This window comes from Drosophila melanogaster, chromosome 3R (assembly GCF_000001215.4).
Source record: "Drosophila melanogaster chromosome 3R".
NCBI classification, from domain to species: domain Eukaryota; kingdom Metazoa; phylum Arthropoda; class Insecta; order Diptera; family Drosophilidae; genus Drosophila; species Drosophila melanogaster.
This window is the reverse complement of record NT_033777.3, coordinates 16,759,972-16,779,039: the sequence shown is the minus strand read 5'-3', so window position 1 is coordinate 16,779,039 and position 19,068 is coordinate 16,759,972. Positions and strand designations below refer to the sequence as shown.

The following is a 19,068-nucleotide window of genomic DNA, read 5'->3' as shown; positions in this document are numbered from 1 at the left end:
CATAAGTAGCAGCACTTATACAACATATTTAATCTTTAAATATTAGAATAATATAAACAACTTATGAACAATGCATCAAACATTTTTTTCTGTGTATAAGCTGATTGCAGCACACATAGAAACGCCAATGCTGCATCGGTGTGCGAGTGTGTGATGAGCTCAAAAAGGGATGCAAATTTATTTCTTCATTTGCATATTTTAAGGAGCTCTCTGCGAAATATATTTTTCGCCATCTTCGCCGCCGTCGTCTTTTCGACTTTCCGATATTCATGCGCCTTGTGTGGACCCGGCCTAAAACCTTTCCTGCCTTTCTGCCTTAGTCTGATGAAACTTTATGAACTTTGGCTTTGCGCTGCGAGTGAACTATAAATTCGCGAGGCTCCTCTGATTGCTATTGTTGTTTTTCCGTATGGCTGCATGTAAATCGCATCTGTATCTCTTGCAATTGTGCGCAATCAGCAAAATTGTAACGCAGCTCGTTTTTCAGCCAGCTTCAATCCGGCAACCGATCCCCAGATGATCCCGCCTCAACGGCATCGTAAATTCACCACCATCCGCCATCAGCTCGAAAATGTTTTAATTAAATATCCGCTGTGCCGATGCGCCGGGCATTCATTCCTGGATTGTCATCTCTCCGTGTGGGAGTTGGCCTTAAAAATAATGTAATGAATATTTATCTCAGAGGCGAAATGACATTTCTGCCTGGCTTAACAATGGAAAACATCAGCATCTTAATATTCGTTTGGATGAGGCGTTTCAATAACGAGCTTTAACATGCATTCTTGAAAATATTCTGTTTGAATGTGCTTAACTTATTTGATTTGAACTTAAGAAAATATTTATTTATAGATTCATAGGCTGAAACAAGAAAACGGCCTGCATCACTCTGTCAATTATTGGCATCCTTACCACATCATCCACACTTAATTATTAACTGAGTCTGTGCAATAATACTTGCAAATTAGTAATCAGATAGCATCAGTTGCACTTTTAGATGCAATCATCGTGTGCTCATGAGTAATAACAGATGGCAGTAATGCCTTAAGCAATCGCAATCGCAATCGCAGAATTGCATAAGTACATACATTTGTATGTATGAGTTAGCTTTGGAAGTAAGATGGCCGGTTACTCTGTCTGATCTATTATTATCTGCGAAATCAATTTAAGAAGTAGAGATTTACACCTAAAATATCACAAGGTTGTGCCTGTTCTTACCCCTCAATTATTATTGTTTTGTTTTCCACCGACTTTCAGGAAAAATAAGGACCACAACTGCTTATAGCTAAAAAAATGGCAGTATCATTTACCATGGTTCAGCAATATTTCACCCTGATTTCGGATAAATTACCAATCCCATAACACTTCCGTCGCTCCCCTGGTTTCCCAATTTTAAATTCTTTTATTCCCATTCAGCGAAATAAAAAACGAATCAGAATTGGAATAAAATTATGCGACAATCTGCCCAGGTTCTGGGATCCGTTCGACCATAAATCGCATTAGAATGCAGAGCAGATCCTTATTGATTCACTAATCGAATCGGCAATGGCGGGCGGAATGGCGGGCGACTGGCGACCCCCTCGCAAATAACTCATTTAAGGCGCGGGCCGTGCGAGGAATCGAAAGCGATTATGCAAATGGGAACGCGAACGCCATGGCCATGGGTGGCGATTTTTTCACTGACTGGGGGAACCAGAAGAGCCCACCACTAGGGGGAGACAACGCGTCACGCGCCGCATAAATATCTGCAAAATGTTTCTAATAATAGTCGCCCAGACGGATATAAAGGAGGCTAAAGCATCAGCTGCACGGGAAAGAAGTGCAATATGGAAATGGATATCCAAATGGTACAAGAGGTGGCGGAACATTTGCGTTTTTAATTTGTCTGACAGAGTTTATTCAACACTCATGGCTGGTTTGAATACCCCACACCCCTCAATTCGCTACTGCATTTGTGTCAAGGATTATTTATAAGTGGCGCATCAAACATTTCACACAGGCAGAAAATAAACAGAAATAATTTAAAAAATATATATCTAAATTTTCATTTAATAAATTGTTGTGATTATTGAAAGATCATGTTGTATTCCGTTTCTTGTTTTGCATTTCGACAAAGCGACACACTTGAAAAATATTTTAAAGATATTATTTAATCCAGCTATTTGCTCTTTTTTCTGTGCAGCATGTGGGTCTGGCAAATGGAAACTCCACTTTGGTTTTAATTTCAGTTATTTTTCGCCCTTTATTTTTTTTTGCGTCGAAAAGGCCATAAATAATAAAATTACTCATCCGCATTGCAATCTACTGATAAAAATATTTAATTGGCTTTTACTCGCACGGCAGCCGCTGCAGCTGAAAAATCGAATCCGAATCGCATTTTTGCTACCGCGCATAAATCGCGGATGCGGCGATGCAAAGAGTCTGATAAATAATTTAATCGAAATTTTTCAACGGCGCAGACACAGTGCAGTGCAGCGCGATAGGAGCGAAAATGGAAAATGGAAAGCACGCACTTCATTTATTTTTAATTTACTATGACGCCGCTTCATGTCGGAGCCCGGAGCGAGTTCTAGCCAAAACCTGGGGATCCTGCCATTACAGGCGATCTCATCTTACAGCGCTGTTGCAGTTATTTTTATAACTAAATTATATACGCCTGTCTTGGCAGCCCACGGCCACTAGCTCCGCGCCCCTTGCTTCCTGGCCCAGAAACAGAATCGAGTCGGAACCAGAGGACCATGTTCAGAATCTCAGCTCCAGAGCTTGGCAACCAGGGCGTCTCCTCCTTTTCCCGCTCGATTTATGGCGTACAAGGAGCGCGAAACCATAAACAGCTTTTATGGCGTTCTACTGGATTATTGCCAACGAGTCGGTCCAGGCCAAGCCCTAGAGTCCGGGCCAATCCCCAGATCCTTTTGATTTAGCCAGGCCAATAAATTGCTTGCCCCACATACAATTGTTTCTCCATCTTAAGGCCTCTCTTCAATTACCAAAGTACTCGGCTTGTACCATTCGCAAAACGTGTTGCAAATATTTGATCGTTCGATGCTCAAGATGAAGTGCGGAAAATTAAGGGATCTCGTGGATAAATCTCTGGCTAAGTATCAGCTGCACTTGTTTCCAATCAATTGCCTTACGCTTTCCTATATTTATTTGGTTAGCAAAAACTGGAACCCACTTTAATATATATATTTATATATAGACATACCATGAAAGGATTCCTTACAGCGCACTTCTCAATATTATAAAACGAATTAATATTTACTTTCTGTTTGAAAGTAGCCCCCAAACGGATTTCTATTTCAATCAACTTAAAACAAGTTAAGGCGTTTATTTATGTGCCTTCTAATAAATAAATGTATGAGTTAATCGATATTTGCTTTTGTTTTAGGCCCAAAGTATTTCCTTATGTAAACGGAATTCATTTATTGGGAACATTTGAGTTGCCCCAAGGAGCGGAGAAACTTTTTTTTTGCCAAAGTTGTGGCGGGCCAGTCTGTGGCGACATTGTTTTTGTTGGTGCTGGCGGTATTGTTGGAGCTGTTCCTTGGCCACCACCACCCCCCTGGGGTTTATTCATGACGCATAAATCTCGGCGGCAACACTTTATGCGAACTCACAACCACACCAGCGGAAAAGTCGGCAACCACACGCCATGTACTCCTCGTAAATTTCGTGAGTAACTTTTTTACGAAATTAAATCTTGTAACAACAACAGCCTACAACACCATGTATACATATATTTTTATTTATATGTAGGTATATTTTTTTCGTATTCATGTAATGGAGTTGGTTGCGCCGTTTGGCCAGCACACGGAGAAAAAAAAATGAAAAGTAAATAGAGATTAATTTTTGGCAACAAGCAAAAGCACTCCCTAAACACGTTAAACGTCAAATAGATCTATTATTTCTTTTTTTAGGGAAAATATTTCACCACGATCGTTTACGAAGGCGCCTACATTCTGTGCCTTCGCAACAGATCGATTTGCGCTTTGTCGCTACGCGAACTTCAGTTTTTCATTTTTCTGGAATTGGGTCTTAAATTTTTCCCTGTGGATCTAAGGCCAGAGATTTTGGCGGGCCAAATCTGAAGCTGGTCAAACGGGGCTTCAAGGTGGGCGTCGTGGTTGTTGGTGGTGCTCCGGGTGTTGTCTGTGGTGCGTCCGTCGGTGGGTGGGGCGCTGTCGTGGGCCAATGCGTGTTTATTGCCCTGCAGCCGGGGGCCAGAGATTTACAGGCCAGGCAGCCGGGCCGCATAAATCTGTCCACTCAGTTGTCCTGCTGCCGGCCAGAAGGGAATTGGAAAGGAGTGGAACTTGTAACTGTGGAATTGTGGGCGGACTGCCGGAGATACGAGGCTGCCTAAGAGGATCAGGTTACCGGGGATGGATGGGGGTGCGGAATACGAGATGGGAGGTCACGCTGCAGAGGAGCCCAATGGATGCGGTCAGCTAATTGTTAATGCACTCGCCATTATGGCCGACCACTGGGCGAAAAGCAGCACGTGAATGTAAAATGCATTTTAATTAGCCGCCATATATTTCACTTTGAGCATTTCAATGCAAATTGCCCGGCAATGCAGCGCAGACCGGGGAGGAGTCGTATTAAATGTAATTATTTGGCACAAATTGCGTGTTTAGGATTAATTATGATATGAATAGGCTAATAAAGCGGGCCGAAGTGCAAAAAACACATTTTAAAATTATGCGCCGTCGCTCTAAATGAGCTTTGATTGGTGGCCATCGGATAGGTTATCGCATTAAAGTTAATACCACGCACCTAAATAATGCAGTCACCATATGTGAAAATGGGTGTGCGTGTTTGGAATTTAATGTAAACCGCCTTGTTTTATTAGATTTAAAGTGTTGGCGACATGAAATGGTTTTGGGAGTTTTAAAGCCGTGTTTATTAGCCAAATTGGGAACAAAAATATTTAATTTTCTTGCATCCCTGTGCACAGTAGAAAACACTATTAAGAAGCGCTATTCTGTTATTTAATCAGTTTTAGATAAACGTATCGGAACCAAAGACCAAAGTAAAGGCTTAAATTCTCTTATACATTTCTGCCAAATTTGTTGTCAATGAATTTGCGCACAAGCTATTGTAGATGTTCCCCCTTTCCATTAAACATGACACTACATAAAATAAATTTAATTACGCAAATGTTTTCATGTCCGTGTAAATATTCGTGTTCGTGCAACGCCTGTTCGGAATGGCAGACATCCCGAATTTCGCAGGACGACATAGGGGAGGTTGTTAAAATCTGTGGAGGGTCTAAATGCAGCTGGGATTGAGCCAAGTTAAGGGGGGTCTAAACAAATTAAATGAAAAACCTTGGTGAATGCTCAAGGTAATATAGGATTTTTCCCTTAAAAATGATTTAGCAGGTTGCGTCATTTTACAGGATCTAAGAAAATATGAAACAATCATAATTTTTTGCCATGGCTAATAAAAAACTGCGTCCAAGGTCAGGTCGTCAGGTTCCTCATTGAAAACACACAAGTGCAGCTGCTGCTAATGAGCGATCTTTTACCGCGGTATCTATTCCTGTCTCTTTTAGCCCTCATAAAGGTGAGCGAAGGCACCTTTTTTAATGGCCGACGGCTGTTTTGACCTTGGTGCGAATTTTTAAGCGGAAAAAGGCAACACACATTTTTTATGGCGCATTCCCGTTGCGTGGCGAACCGTTTCGGATTTGGTTTTTTACCAACAGCCTTTGGAAATTTATGATTTATGACGCTGGCCGTGTCCAAATCCGTCCGAATGCCCACATCCGTGACCCTTTTGCATGCGGTCCAGGATCCGTGCATGTTTTAGGATCTCCAGGGATCGGCGGCTGATGTTTTGTAAACACTCAGTATGAGTTCCAGTTCCCGGGTGCTTGGACGTTGCGGATCGGCTTAAAAAACGCATCGGAAGCGAGAATATTCTGTTTGCCAGCAATTCGAAATGAGTTAAAATGTGTGCAAAATATGATAAAAATATATGCCATAAATGGCATATGGGCTGCTATCCATGAAAAAGTGTTAAGTGTAGTGTATCCTATGCAACGAAATGGGTCCATGTGTTAAAGATGTGCTTGCCAAGTAAAAAAAACCGAAAAGTAGAGGGGGTTAACAATAATTCAGCAAATGAATTGAATAAAGGATTCTACGGTAATATTTCTGCACATATTTTCAGAACAACATGTAAGTACCTCTATAACGGCCTCTCCATTGAATATATTCCTTTCCTTAGATGTATGTCCCTTGGTCCATTAAAAAGCATTTATTTTCTAATATATTTTCTAAGGCATTTATTTTGTGGTTATACTCATATAAGCTTCTAATTTTTTTACCGCTTGTAACCGCTATGATTAGAACGGCCATTTTGCTATTCAAAAGTCATTTCAAACTATATTTCTTCGCGTCCATCTTTCAATTAATTGTATTCGAAGGAAGCTCACAAGCATTCTTAATACACAAAAACAACTTAAGAAGGGACTAAGAAACGGTGGAGATAAATCACAGACGACGAAACCACAGACATGCCAGGGCATCTCATCTGGGTAGCATTTCTCGCGTCCCTATCGCTCCCCAGATTTTTCTCAGCGTTTTGAGTAATTCCGCGGAATAAGCAACTCAGCTCCGTCTGGATGGCCCCAACCCCTGAAAAACAAAAATACTGAAAATTAAACCCGCTCCAGGTATAAAAACAACGAGATCGGGCTGCGACAAATCTTGAGAGACCAATAAACAACATGGTTGACAATCTTAAATCTTGCGACTTGCAGGCCATCCCACACAGATACAGATACAGACAGATACGGATACAACCGCACAGATACGAATGCGAATGAATGTCGCAGCCATTATGAAACCTCCTGTTTTTTTTTCTTGCCTCCTTTGTGTTGTTTTTCTTGGCTCGCTTCTTTTCCAAACGACCAACACTATCGCAATCCCAATGCCAGTTTTCAGATTCAGACCCAGTAAATGTTGCGGTCATTGCTATGCCGGAATGCAACAACAGCAGCACCGCCAACGGCAACGGAGCAGGGTTCAGGCCGATCAAAAGGCTTGGCCTGTTCTGGCCCGATACGGCACATAGCTAGGTAGAAAAAGCCAAGGCACCCCTGCTCCCAATACAAAATACTATGGGTCACGTAGGAAGAGTCTTGTGTCGATGTCTAATGTGCGGAAAATAAAACACTAAAATGTTAGACCTTTAAAAAATATTTATTTATTAATAAATTACAACTAATTACACACCCAAGTTTTGAAAGTTCTCCCGCGCTTCACCACTATCTGGTAATTTATATATTTTAAAATTATTATTTTTTTCAGTTCAAGACCATTTTTGCCCACTTATTGTGTTCCACTGTAAAAGCATTGGCTTGGACCAAGTCAGCAGTTGGCCTTTTGGCTTCGCGTTGAGTCTTTTTGGCCGCTTGGCCTGTTTGTTGTTTGTCTCCTTTATGGCTTCTTCTCGTACCCTTTATCGCTATCTCCGATTGCAGTCGGATTTTTCATTGCTTTTTATATAATTTTTTCTTTGGGGTCACATTTTCATGCTTTGCAGGTAAGAGAAGCAAACGAAAAGCCTTTTCTTTCGTGTTGGTCGTTGTCGTTCGAGATTCCTTTGCGGAATCCATACCCATAGCTTGGATATCAAGTGTCTGCTAAAAATTCAACTTTAAGCTAAAGCTCAACGAGACTTTGACTTGGGAAGTAACCACTTAATATTTGAGACCGTAAATCATCCCAGAACTGGTTAACGACATTTTAAACACCCGGGAAATCAGGGTCCGACATAAAGATTCAATGAACAGCCAAGACATAAAAACCACAGACAACAAGCTCGAACAGAAGCGTTTGGCATTTGATGTTTATTTAATTTGCCGCAATTCATAACAATTTCGTTTACGACATTTTTACTACTCGACAAATGCCGTAAACAAAACAAAGCGTCGATTTGCTCGAAGCCCTCCTCTTCTTTTGGCCCCTGGCAAACGCTCAGGTTTTATGGCTTGGTGTCCGTGGACTTGAATCAGCTCTTCGGCAATTAAACGCCATCATCATCGAGTTGATTCGAAGGCGAAAGTGCAGTCAGCACCCCAGCGATTTACGGTCGTTTTATAGATCGTAAAAGCCGCTCTAACAGCCGGCCAGATGATTTTACGACGTGTTGAAATGCCACCAGGACGAGATGTTCTACGACACCGCTATTTGGGCCGGACTGGATCGCATCGGATGTGGTTCAAGTGCAGCGTCGTAAAAACTTCCTCCGTACTCCCGTGACTACTTGAAAGAGCCGTAAAAGGGCTATAAACAAAAGTGGCGCCGCAGGAGACACCGCAGGTTGGCCAGACTTACGTGTCGTTATCCGGGCGGATTGTGCGAGCGATTCGATTCTGATTTGATAAGGATAATTATGTCTGATCGCCATAAAAAGACAATCAAGCGAAGAAGGCGGAAGGAGCGTATGCCCAGTAATTGGTCTATTTAGGACAGGAAATTAACAAAGTTCTTAAATTGGACTAATCCTATATAAAAGATACCAAAATTTGTTTTATAGTTAGTAAAGTTTGTCGGGCAATAAGCTTAGCTTAATGAATAAATTATTTACTTGTTAATTATTTTTAGAATTACAGAAAAAAGCAGAGAAAATATGCATTAAATAATAAATTAAAAGCATTTTATATTGCTTTCTATTGTTTCAACTTTCAACAGATGTATGTGCATTCATTTGGTCGCGGATCCTTATCTGAAAACCGAAAAAAAACCAAGTGCACTTGCGGCTAATTGAAGTCAGCTAAAGACAACAAAGGGCCCCATTACCCGCGCTGTATGGCTTATCCATATCGTGCGTGGTATCCATTATTAAGCCAACAGAAGACGTGTTGATGCACTGGGCCAGGAACCAGACACTTCAGTCATTTCAGACGGTTCGGACAATGCGAAGCCAAAGACAGAGGCCCACGGACAATGAAAAGCGAACAATTGAGCTAATGACGTGACTATGGACACTCGGTGCTCTGGTCGGTCATTTGGCAACCGAAAAAAAGCAGACCCATTTCGATTTGGATGACCATTCCCAACCAGCCCGTCCCACAAAAGTGCCCGTCTGGCAGTGGTTCATTGTTATCATTCGAAATGGCAACGGCCAAACTTATGCATCGAAAGTGTTGTTAAATTACGCCAAATTGCTTAATTTCAATAATGAAACGAACCGATGGGACGGTAACCACTCAATGAAATTATAAATTTTCGGTCCAAATGATATGCAAAGAGCACTGAAAGGGCGGAATGATCCGTGATCGTGATGTCTCCTCCTTGAGTTTCTTATTTCGAATACGATTTCAAGTGTGTTTCCCCAATTCCAACACACACAAAAAAAAAGGTATTACTATTTTGAGACGTGGGAATGATCTGCTTAGCTTTTAAGAAAGGAGACATTTTTCTGAACTATTGTATTTATTTTCTATACAACGCATTTATCATGACTTTTTGCACTTCTGCTAATAATTAATTTTTTTCTGTGCATATTTACTCGATCCCGTCCAGACGGCGGCTCGACTCTTCCAATTTAATGGGCCTATTGAATCGCTCGTTAATGTTGCTTTTTATTTGGCCTTTTATTCGGTCCTCTGTGTTGCGGCTTTATTTTCCTCTGTTTTAGTCTCTTTTTATTCGCTTATTGTTGCTGCAGACTTACTCAATTGTGTTATTGTTTATTTATGCAAGCTTAAGTAATGCGCTGCAATTCAAATTTCAAAAGATAATTTCAAATTTACTGTCAAATAATTTATTAGACGAATGCCTCTCCACTGGGGAGCTACTTTAGGGGGAGCTTTATTGGCTTCTTTGTTTGTTTTTTTCGGATGTTTGTGTTCTTCACCAACAAAAACACTTCCACATTTTTGTGTGTTTTGAAAAGATAAAAGCGAAGCCGCAACGAAAAGTTTTTATAAAGTTTTTCGTATTATTTATGGCTTGGCTGTCGTGGGCGTATACGTAATATTTCATAATTCCCGAGTCAGGGGGCAGAAACTAGTTGAACCGAATGACTTGTGATTTGACACGACAGACAGTTTTGATGGCCCATTGATACCACTTTAATGCGTCGAACGTCCCCTCAATCGGTTTCAATCTTTTACAGCTGGTTTGAATAGTGAATAGAAGAATCGGAGGTGTTCAATTGGATTAACTTCAGATTGCAGAGATATTGGCGAATAAATTAAGCTGATTGAATAGGAATAGTGCGTGACTTATAACTAATTTTACATTACACCAATTCTAAGAATATTTATTACTAAAAACTATGAAAGCAATACATTAAAAATTAAAATATTGTGTAGTATGTGTAGCTTCATAGAACGTCACTGGTTTTTCTTAACTGAAAAACACTTTCCACACTGAAAATAGCGGTGCTTTTACCATTGCATAAATAAACCTAGCTATTCGTAAGGCAATCAATTCGTAATTTTATAAAAATGACAAAGCTTTTATTGTCATCATCAAACTAATACCTGTAAATCGAATTAATCAACCTTACGAGTTTTTCGATATCCCACTTCTTTTCAGCCAATATATGTCCCTAGTTTATCATTATAAATTATGGCCACTTTTGGCTGACGCCATCATAGTCGTTTCACTGAATGCAGAATCGTCGGCTCACGTCCTTCGTGGGCTGGTGTCTACAGTGTCGAGTATTTAGATATGGTAGTTCCTGCCAGATCGAGAGACATTGCCCCGACGAAGGCGTTCAACCCAGAGTGCTCCATGGCATGGAAATTGCGAGTGGACTGGTGACGTTTGTTGGCACTTTATCATGGCCGTGCATCATAATTTAGGCAGCCGTTCCACCCACACTGCCTCCGCTAACAAAGAGGCATACATACTGACAGAGGTTGCGAATAATAAAATTCGTTGACATTCGCTGCGCGCTGACTAAGCAACCAAAAGGCCGAGGACGTGTGCAAACCTGGCCAAGATGGACAAGAGCGATAGCCACAAAACGCTGACCACGCCCACCCATCGGACCTGGCCCTGCAGCTCAGGGCCATTTCCTGCGACAACTTTTTGTGCTTAAATACTCGTATTAAGTATTAAGTATGAGCATATAATGGTTCTGTTTTCATTTTGCGACCCAAAAAATGTAAGCACAGTGCTCGGGCCCCATTGATTAAGTGAATCGATTGGCCGGCCAACCTGGCTATCAGCTCTTGGCCCAAAACACTGAAATTAGTTGGCATTTTAACACGAACACCTGACACTCCAGTCCGTACAAAAGCAGCAGCTTCCTTTCGTGATGTGGTGGGGCTCTAGTTTCTCTTTAGTCAAATGGATTATATTACAATCGGAGGGGTGCGGAGGTCTGGACGGGCAGTACGTGGTCCACCATTATCGATGAAGCCTGACGCAGCAGCAAAACAAAATCACACTTTTAAAAAAAATTGCAGGTGACTTGAAAAGTTCAAAGACTTTTAAATTGTTTTATTTAATGGTAATGCAATGTTATGTAATGTAAACATTAAAAATATTTTTATCTTGAATTCAGTGTGTGCTTCAGTGACATGCTTTAAAGTTTAGTTTTTCCAAAGTGTACCAATGGGTTATTGATCGATAATTCCATTTAAGCAAATGTTCGCGCTGAGCACCAGAATCGGCCAAATTATATGTGTGTGGCCTCTGTACCGAGTATGAATTAAAAAAATGCCCAAGTTTCTTTAAAATCAACTCATTTTACCAAAACGCTGCTAATAACAGAGTCACCCGAGGGATCGGGATCTGGGAATCCGGGAATCGGGCATTCTCTCACTGCCGAGTGCGTTTGTCGCTGGTGGATGTCGGTGCCGCCAACTCATCTGAACCCAACCCATCTTCATCTACATCCCATCCGCTTCCCAAGCGGATCCCCAGCATCATCCTCATGCACATGCACATCCAGAAGATGTATTTTCACTTAAACGTTTTACTCGACGAATAATGGCTTTAATGACTTTAATGGCGTTCGGATAATTTGGCCTCCGGGCAGCTGCCCGGACTTCATCTCCATCTCCATTTGCGTCCGAACTGCTCCTTCGTAATTGACGAAAGTAGATGGCCGCCGGTGAGATCCACATGCACATCCTGGATGCCAATGCGAAATGTATATAATTTGTAATTGTTGTTCCTCTTTAAAATGCACTCGACTGCGGACCAAATAAGTGCAATGAGCAGTTGCAAAGTGATCCAAAATTAAATGAATGCAATTAAATCCATGGGTTTTCTCCATGGTTTTAAAAATTAAAAGCCATGATATTTTCGCTGGACTTTCTCGCAAAATATAAAAAAAAGATATATATTTTAGTCAAGAAAGCGAGTTGATAGCACTTTTTTTAATATAAATTATACTTGCCAAAATACACAAACATAAATTTCTTGCTTCAGAAAATTTTATTGTGGCCACGTTCGGAATGTGTGCATCGAAGTACAAATACAAATACGTTATTGTAAGGGTTTATCTATCTAATTGAATGAATGTCTTACTTTGCAATTAAATTATAATGGAAATTGTCGCAACTTAAGATTTTTGTTGACTTTCACATATTTTCTATAAAGTACTCGATTTTTTCTTGATATAATGCTATTAGGCCCTTGCTTAAAATTTGAACGAAGCCATTTAAAAATCTTAATAAATCGCTTTACTCAACTTCTTTATTATATCCTTGACATTTGATTTTGCCAACAGATAGCACCGGTACACGTTATTCACTTCGACGCGTTTGACCTTGAGGCAACAAAAAAAATCCATTGAAGCGGACAGAGTCTATTCAGCGTAAATGGCAATTCGTAAAAAAGACATAAAGAACACAGGTATGGCCAAAAAATACATGGAACGCCGTCACACGGTTACACAAATCAAAAGGTGCAGCATAAAAAGTGGCATTGGGAAAACAGATAATTAAGGAAAGGAGGCAGAGGGGCAAGTGGAAACGGGATGTCTGACCTGAGAAAAGGAGGGGGTGGAAATAATGCTGCCGAATGACAAGTCGCACATTTTCAAAGAAATTACCAACGAAAAAATGGGAATAGACAAGAAAGAAAACATTGAAAAAGTCTCATAAATTTACCGGGACACATCCACAAGCGGACCAGAATGGAGGAGTATCTGGAGAACCGAACAGCTGCCGGGGTAAAATGGGATAGCGATTGGAGAAGCGTTGATGGAGGGCCGAGAAATGAAAGGAAAAATATACAAAATTAGTCAAACCGGGCGAGTCAATTAAATCAAATGGGATGCCATGCAAACGGAATATATCGGATCGCTTATGGCGGAGCTGCTACTTAAAAACGCATTTGCCCGAAAGAAAATATTTTCTTAATATTTGTTTACAAAGAGATTCTGAAATGTCGCCTTGCTGAATTTACAATCGGCGTTCCCCATGCGACTTTTTAATTAAAATTCCGAGTGCATTCAACGTCAAAAAATGCTTTTATTATTTTAATTACCCATTTCGGACTTGGATGGTCCCGCAGCACTCAATATTAATTTCATAAAAATAACTTTGCCGCCATTCTTTCTGCTGCTTCTGTTCATTATTGTCTCTCTTTCAAAACGTGTCTTTTGTTTGTTTTCCCGCCAGCTGGGTCCCAAAAAAAATACCCCAAAAAAAGACCCAACTGTTGTTTTCACAAAAAGAACACCAAAACAAAATAAAGCGCCAAACATTCAGAGGATAGATACGCATTTGTCCGACGTTCAATAAACATTTATTGGGCAATCCAATCACGGAACTCACGTCCCCAAACCGTGACAGTTTCGTTAAATGCTTTTTCTTTATCTGACGTATTCCTCTCCTTTCGGTTTTATGCTGCCCGCTTGTCGAATTCAAAAAGAATTATGTTTGTCTTATGAAAACGAAATAAATAAACTATTTTTGTATGCGAAAGGTATATCAATACCATCGCAATGAAACTGAAACTGAATCGCACAATTTATGGTGTTTTTCAATATGCCGATTAGCTTTTATAAGCAGTTTGTGGAAATTATTATCGTGAATTATCTCATAAGAGTAACTCGAAAATTTCTTAAAAAACTTGCAGGTTGAATATTTAAAATAATTATTTTTATAAATATGTGGCAACGTAAAACTAATAAATTTTAAAAAAAAATATAAAGATGAAAAAAGATTAAGATAAAAAAAGAACTGACTCATAGATACATTATATTTTAATATAATATATTATTTTATTAAAATATAATATGACTTTTAAAAATATCAGGTTTTATTTGTTGCATATGCAACCCAAGATAAAAATATCTTTTTCAACAAAAACTTGTTTTATTATTGTCCCTAAATTAATATTTAAAACGAGACTTTCATGAGCCTTTATACATGACCAAGTTTTTTTATGAGTGCATCCAAAGTTAAGAACAACAATATAAGTGCGGTGATAAGGTCCATAATCTTCTGTTGCCGGAGCAATTTGTCACCGCAAGGCCACTAAAAATCACTTAAAGCGAAATAAAAATATTTTTTACGGCCCTTTTATAGATGTTGCAACAATCTAATAACAATCCAAGTAATTATCCAAACAAGCGACGGCAAATGTCAAAGAAGGAACCCTAGAAAATACAAAACACGAATACAAGCCCGAAAAAGAAGAAGAAGCGGCGGAAGAACGCACTCAAAATCCGAAAATGAGCCATAAAACCCCAGTGCGAAATGCTACTGCTCTCTAGGCCACGCCCCCTTCACACGGAAGCCATAACGGCAGAACCAAAGTGCCGATAACTCAAAAAGAGAGAGGGCTATTCCAAGTCTGACGTGCGTAAGAGCGAGATACAGATAAGACTACGCGCACCATAATGGCTGCGCCGTAAAGCGAGAGCGATCCGAGCGAGAAGGCTAACCGTATCTCTCCCTCTCTCCGCAGTCGCGGCGCAGTCGCTGCCTCTGCAGCTCCGTCGCCATAACTGTCGTTCGTAATGGCCGTTTTAAGTGCGACTGAGATGGCCTCATAATCGTTTGCTGAATCTGAATGGTTTGTCTCAATTGTTTGGTGCTCTCTTTCGCCTTGCTCTTTCTTCTCTCGCTGGTTGTGTTTGCCCATGTTTGCTTATTAATTAGTATTGATTTAATTGCCCAGTGAAAATTTGGCAGCTTGCAAAAGCGGCTATGAAAAGCTCTCGCTTGGGACTCTCTCTAACTCGTATTTTTGTTGCTAGAGCGAGAGAGCAGCGTAAAAAGAGCGTGCGCATCTCTCCATACCGCACGGCTGTTAGAAGGGGACATAAAATGTGCCAGGCAGTTAAAATGTAGATTTAAGTAAGTGGAAACGAGATCGTTACGTTGGCGCATAAAAATAAAAATCATTGTGCTCGGGCACTGATTGAAAAAAAAGAACACGGGAGAAGAAGCGGAAAACGAAAGAGAGCGCCAAGGCAACAGGCGAACTTCCACTCAAAGGGAAAGCCAACGGAAAAGCGAGTGGAAAAGCCAGAGCAGCAAACATGTTGCGAGTGCTTTTCCATATCAATGAGGAATCACCTTAAACTTGTTTTCCACCTCCTCTTCCTCTCTCTCGAAATTCATCGCTTCTTGTTGCTCGCTGCTTTTTAAGATTCTTTTCATTTTCGTTTTATGGTTTTTATGGTTTTTATGCGGGTTTTTATGACTTTTATGGGGTTTAGTGCGTGCCAAAAACAAGGGAAAAAAAACCAAGCCCCCACAACAGCAACAATTTTTAATTGAATAATGCCGGCATCGGTTGTTTGTTGTTTCTGTAGCTTAAAGGCGTCGGTAATTAGCTAGAGATAAACATTTAATTGGCAAATTCAAAATTGAAATTGCCAACTTGCCCATTTTAAATTTCCATCGGCCACATGCATTCGAATTGGGTCAAAGAACTCGAAATATGATTGGGTTCCTTCTTAGCGCCTCGATACTTGGGTGGTCCTGTTTGGGGTTTACTTTTCGACGCTGCTTAAAATATATAAATTAAAATAATTATATTTCTTTAGTGAATTGGAAGTTTATTTATGTTTAATTTTTTAATAAAATATTTAAAATATTTAAATCTAGTTTTAACGTTACTTTTTCGTTTCATTATATTTCCCTTAATAACCGAATACATTGAAATTTACCATAATTTATCGAACGAAGGGTACCATAATGAAAAAGCAGCTTACGTATTACCCTAATTATTGTTTTCAAGAGCCCGGTTAAAATAATGCACTTGCTAGTTTTGCGGACGCGGGAAAGGTAAAATGATTAATTATAAAAAAGAAACTTAATAATATAAATAAGCGGGGCCGCAACCTGTCGCATCGACTCACAACTCTCGCGGTAATTGGCAAACTGGAGGCACTGGCCGTACTTAATTGCAGTTTTTAATATCCTGACCCTCTTTGCTGGATTTTTTAAGGGGCTTGGGAGGGAGCGATTGGGAAGTGAGTGTAAACACGACATGAAATGTTGCACGGCCACTTGGCCACCTCGGAGTGGCTCGAATGGAGGCTCAGACCCCCCGTAGCACGCTACTCCTTTTGCTTTTCCCGGCAAAGGACTGTGTACGGATTATGAGCGGAGTCACCCGGTGCTTCAGCTGTCTTAACAGCGGATTAACATTTTATATATCGATGCTAATTGAACTGAACTGTATTCTTTCTTTCGCTCTTGTAATTTTGCGGTCATAGCGATCAGACGTGATTTTTGTATATGAAAAAATAAATGAAGTTAAATAGTGTATATATGATTCTTATTTGCGAACCCCATTACAATGATGTCAAAGCAGTGAGGCATCACAACTATTCATTGGTGGCCCATGAGGGGAACCTTGCTCATAAGAATCATAATTAATAATTGCTAAAAGCTGTTTGGCAATTTTATCTTCGTGGTCGGCTTCATCCAGATAAATCACCGTGCCTACGTTTTCTATCGCGCTCGCTCTCATCACGACAGAGCAGTATACGCAAACATTCGCGCTCGCTCTCATCACGACAGAGCTAAGTCCCGTTGCCCTTCGATTCCGTTAGATTTGCCGGAATCTCTGCCAACTCAAAAAAACAAGACGTCAAAGAAGAACACCGATAACATACGAGCATTTGTGCATATTACATACAGTGGAGCAACGTCAGTATAAACAATGTCGAAATTTGATCAACTGGTGCGAGTTCAAACTGACCGCATTGAGTCTTTGAAGCGCTTGTTCAGTAATGTGAAAAAAGACTCGAGTGCGCGGAAAACGGAAATATATTTCGAAAAACGTTTGAATCAAATCGACGAGTTTAACAAAGAATTTCATCAGGCGCATCACACACTTATATGCATGGCAGACTACGAAGAAAGTGTGTATAAGCAACAAAATACAATCAGCCAATTCGAAGACCTGGGCATGGAAGTTTACTGTTTCGTGGCCGAAGAAAAGAAACGAATTTATCCAGGCACAGTGACGCACAACGAATCAGCTAACTCTACAATAACAACACATGTAGAGGAAGTACGGATACCACTGCCAAAATTACCAGTTCCGAAATTCTCTGGCAACTGCGCGGACTGGCCAAGTTTTCATGATGCATTTTTACGCTTAATTCACAATAATGAGCGTCTGGATAAGATTCAAAGGTTCCATTTTTTAAAGGAAGCATTACCAGTAGGCCTGGACAACGACATTCGCCAAATCGCTTTAACTGAAGCAAACTATGAAGTCGCTTGGACCACACTTCTACAACGATATAACAACCCACGAATTGTGTTCGCCAGCCACATGAACATGCTCTACAACTTACCGAATCTTTCGAAAGAAAAATCTGCTGACATACGGTCTATGGTTAGTACAGTCAACGTCTGCATTGCCGCTTGCAATACCGTCAAGGCGCCACTACAGGGAGGAGATTTTTGGTTGACTCATTATCTAACAACCAAACTACCCAAAGACACTCACACAGCTTGGGAGCATCATCTGGGCAGCAAGATTGACGTTCCTTCATACAAAGATCTGCAACAGTTCCTCAATGATCGACTTGTTACGTTAGACGCTATTGAAAGCCGTAACGCGTGCAGCGGCATGAAACAGTCAAATGAAACTTCAGACGGTACTAAACGCGTGCGTGTGCACAGCGCCCACACCAGGTCGGGTGCTTCCGCGTCCGCTTGCTATCATTGTGGCAACTTACACATACTTCGAAGATGTCCGCAATTTCTTTCAATGGATTGCTACCAACGGAAGGAAGTGGCCAGCAAGGCAAAATTGTGTCTCAATTGCCTGGGAAAATCGCACACACAAGCAAGCTGCCCCAGCAACAAGAATTGTCTTCATTGTGGTCAACGTCATCACACGATGTTACATTTTCCAGCAACACAGCCAACGCTGATACCCTCCTCGACATCATGCCAAAGTTCAGCAGCCAGTTCAGATGCCAAGCCGACTCTACAGTGCATGTCAACTACAACTTCATCTATGACTCATCGAAAGGTACTACTAGCAACAGCTCGGGTTGTACTCAGTAACACACAGACAGGATGCCAGGCCACGGTAAACGCGCTTCTTGACCAAGGATCGGAAGCAACTATCATTTCGGAGCATGCTGTACAGTCTCTCCAGCTCTCCCGAAGCACAACTCGCACTTCAATCACCGGAGTCGGTCAAGATTCAGGACGACGCTGCAAATTCATCGTAAGTTGTTCGGTGCAAACAGCAACTAACCCAAATTTCTCGTTAAAGGTCGACGATGCTTATGTTTTGAACACGTTGACATCACACATGCCAAGTCAAAGTTTTCCAGCAGGAAACTGGAGTCATATCCATGGTCTCATGCTCGCAGACCCCTATTATTATAGATCCAAGCGAATCGATATCATTTTTGGAGCCGACCTTATGGCACAACTCTTGTTACCTGGAACTAAGATTGGCTTGCCAAACGAACCCATAGCGCAGAATACTCAACTCGGATGGGTTCTGTTAGGCAATGTTGGCAACACGCATATTACACGCCACATTCGATGTAATCATGCCATAATAAACTCCGAAGAGCTGCTTAAGGTATTTTGCGAGGTAGAATCAGTTCCAGAACGCCCAAAGCTCTCCAAAGAAGATCAATGGTGCG

The 19,068-nt window shown here is 40.8% G+C and overlaps 1 long non-coding RNA gene across 2 annotated transcripts in view, besides 1 other annotated feature; it reads left to right on the top strand.

The window, feature by feature from the left end:
- Positions 1-5,850: 5,850 nt before the first annotated feature.
- The window catches only part of lncRNA:bxd (bithoraxoid), a 31,065-nt gene continuing 17,847 nt past the window's right edge, over positions 5,851-19,068 (top strand). For both annotated transcript variants that reach the window (NR_002035.1, NR_002034.1), the window contains exon 1: positions 5,851-6,185. This is a non-coding gene — a long non-coding RNA (bithoraxoid). The remainder of the gene's footprint in view (positions 6,186-19,068) is intronic.
- Positions 16,533-19,068: part of a mobile genetic element that runs on past the window's edge.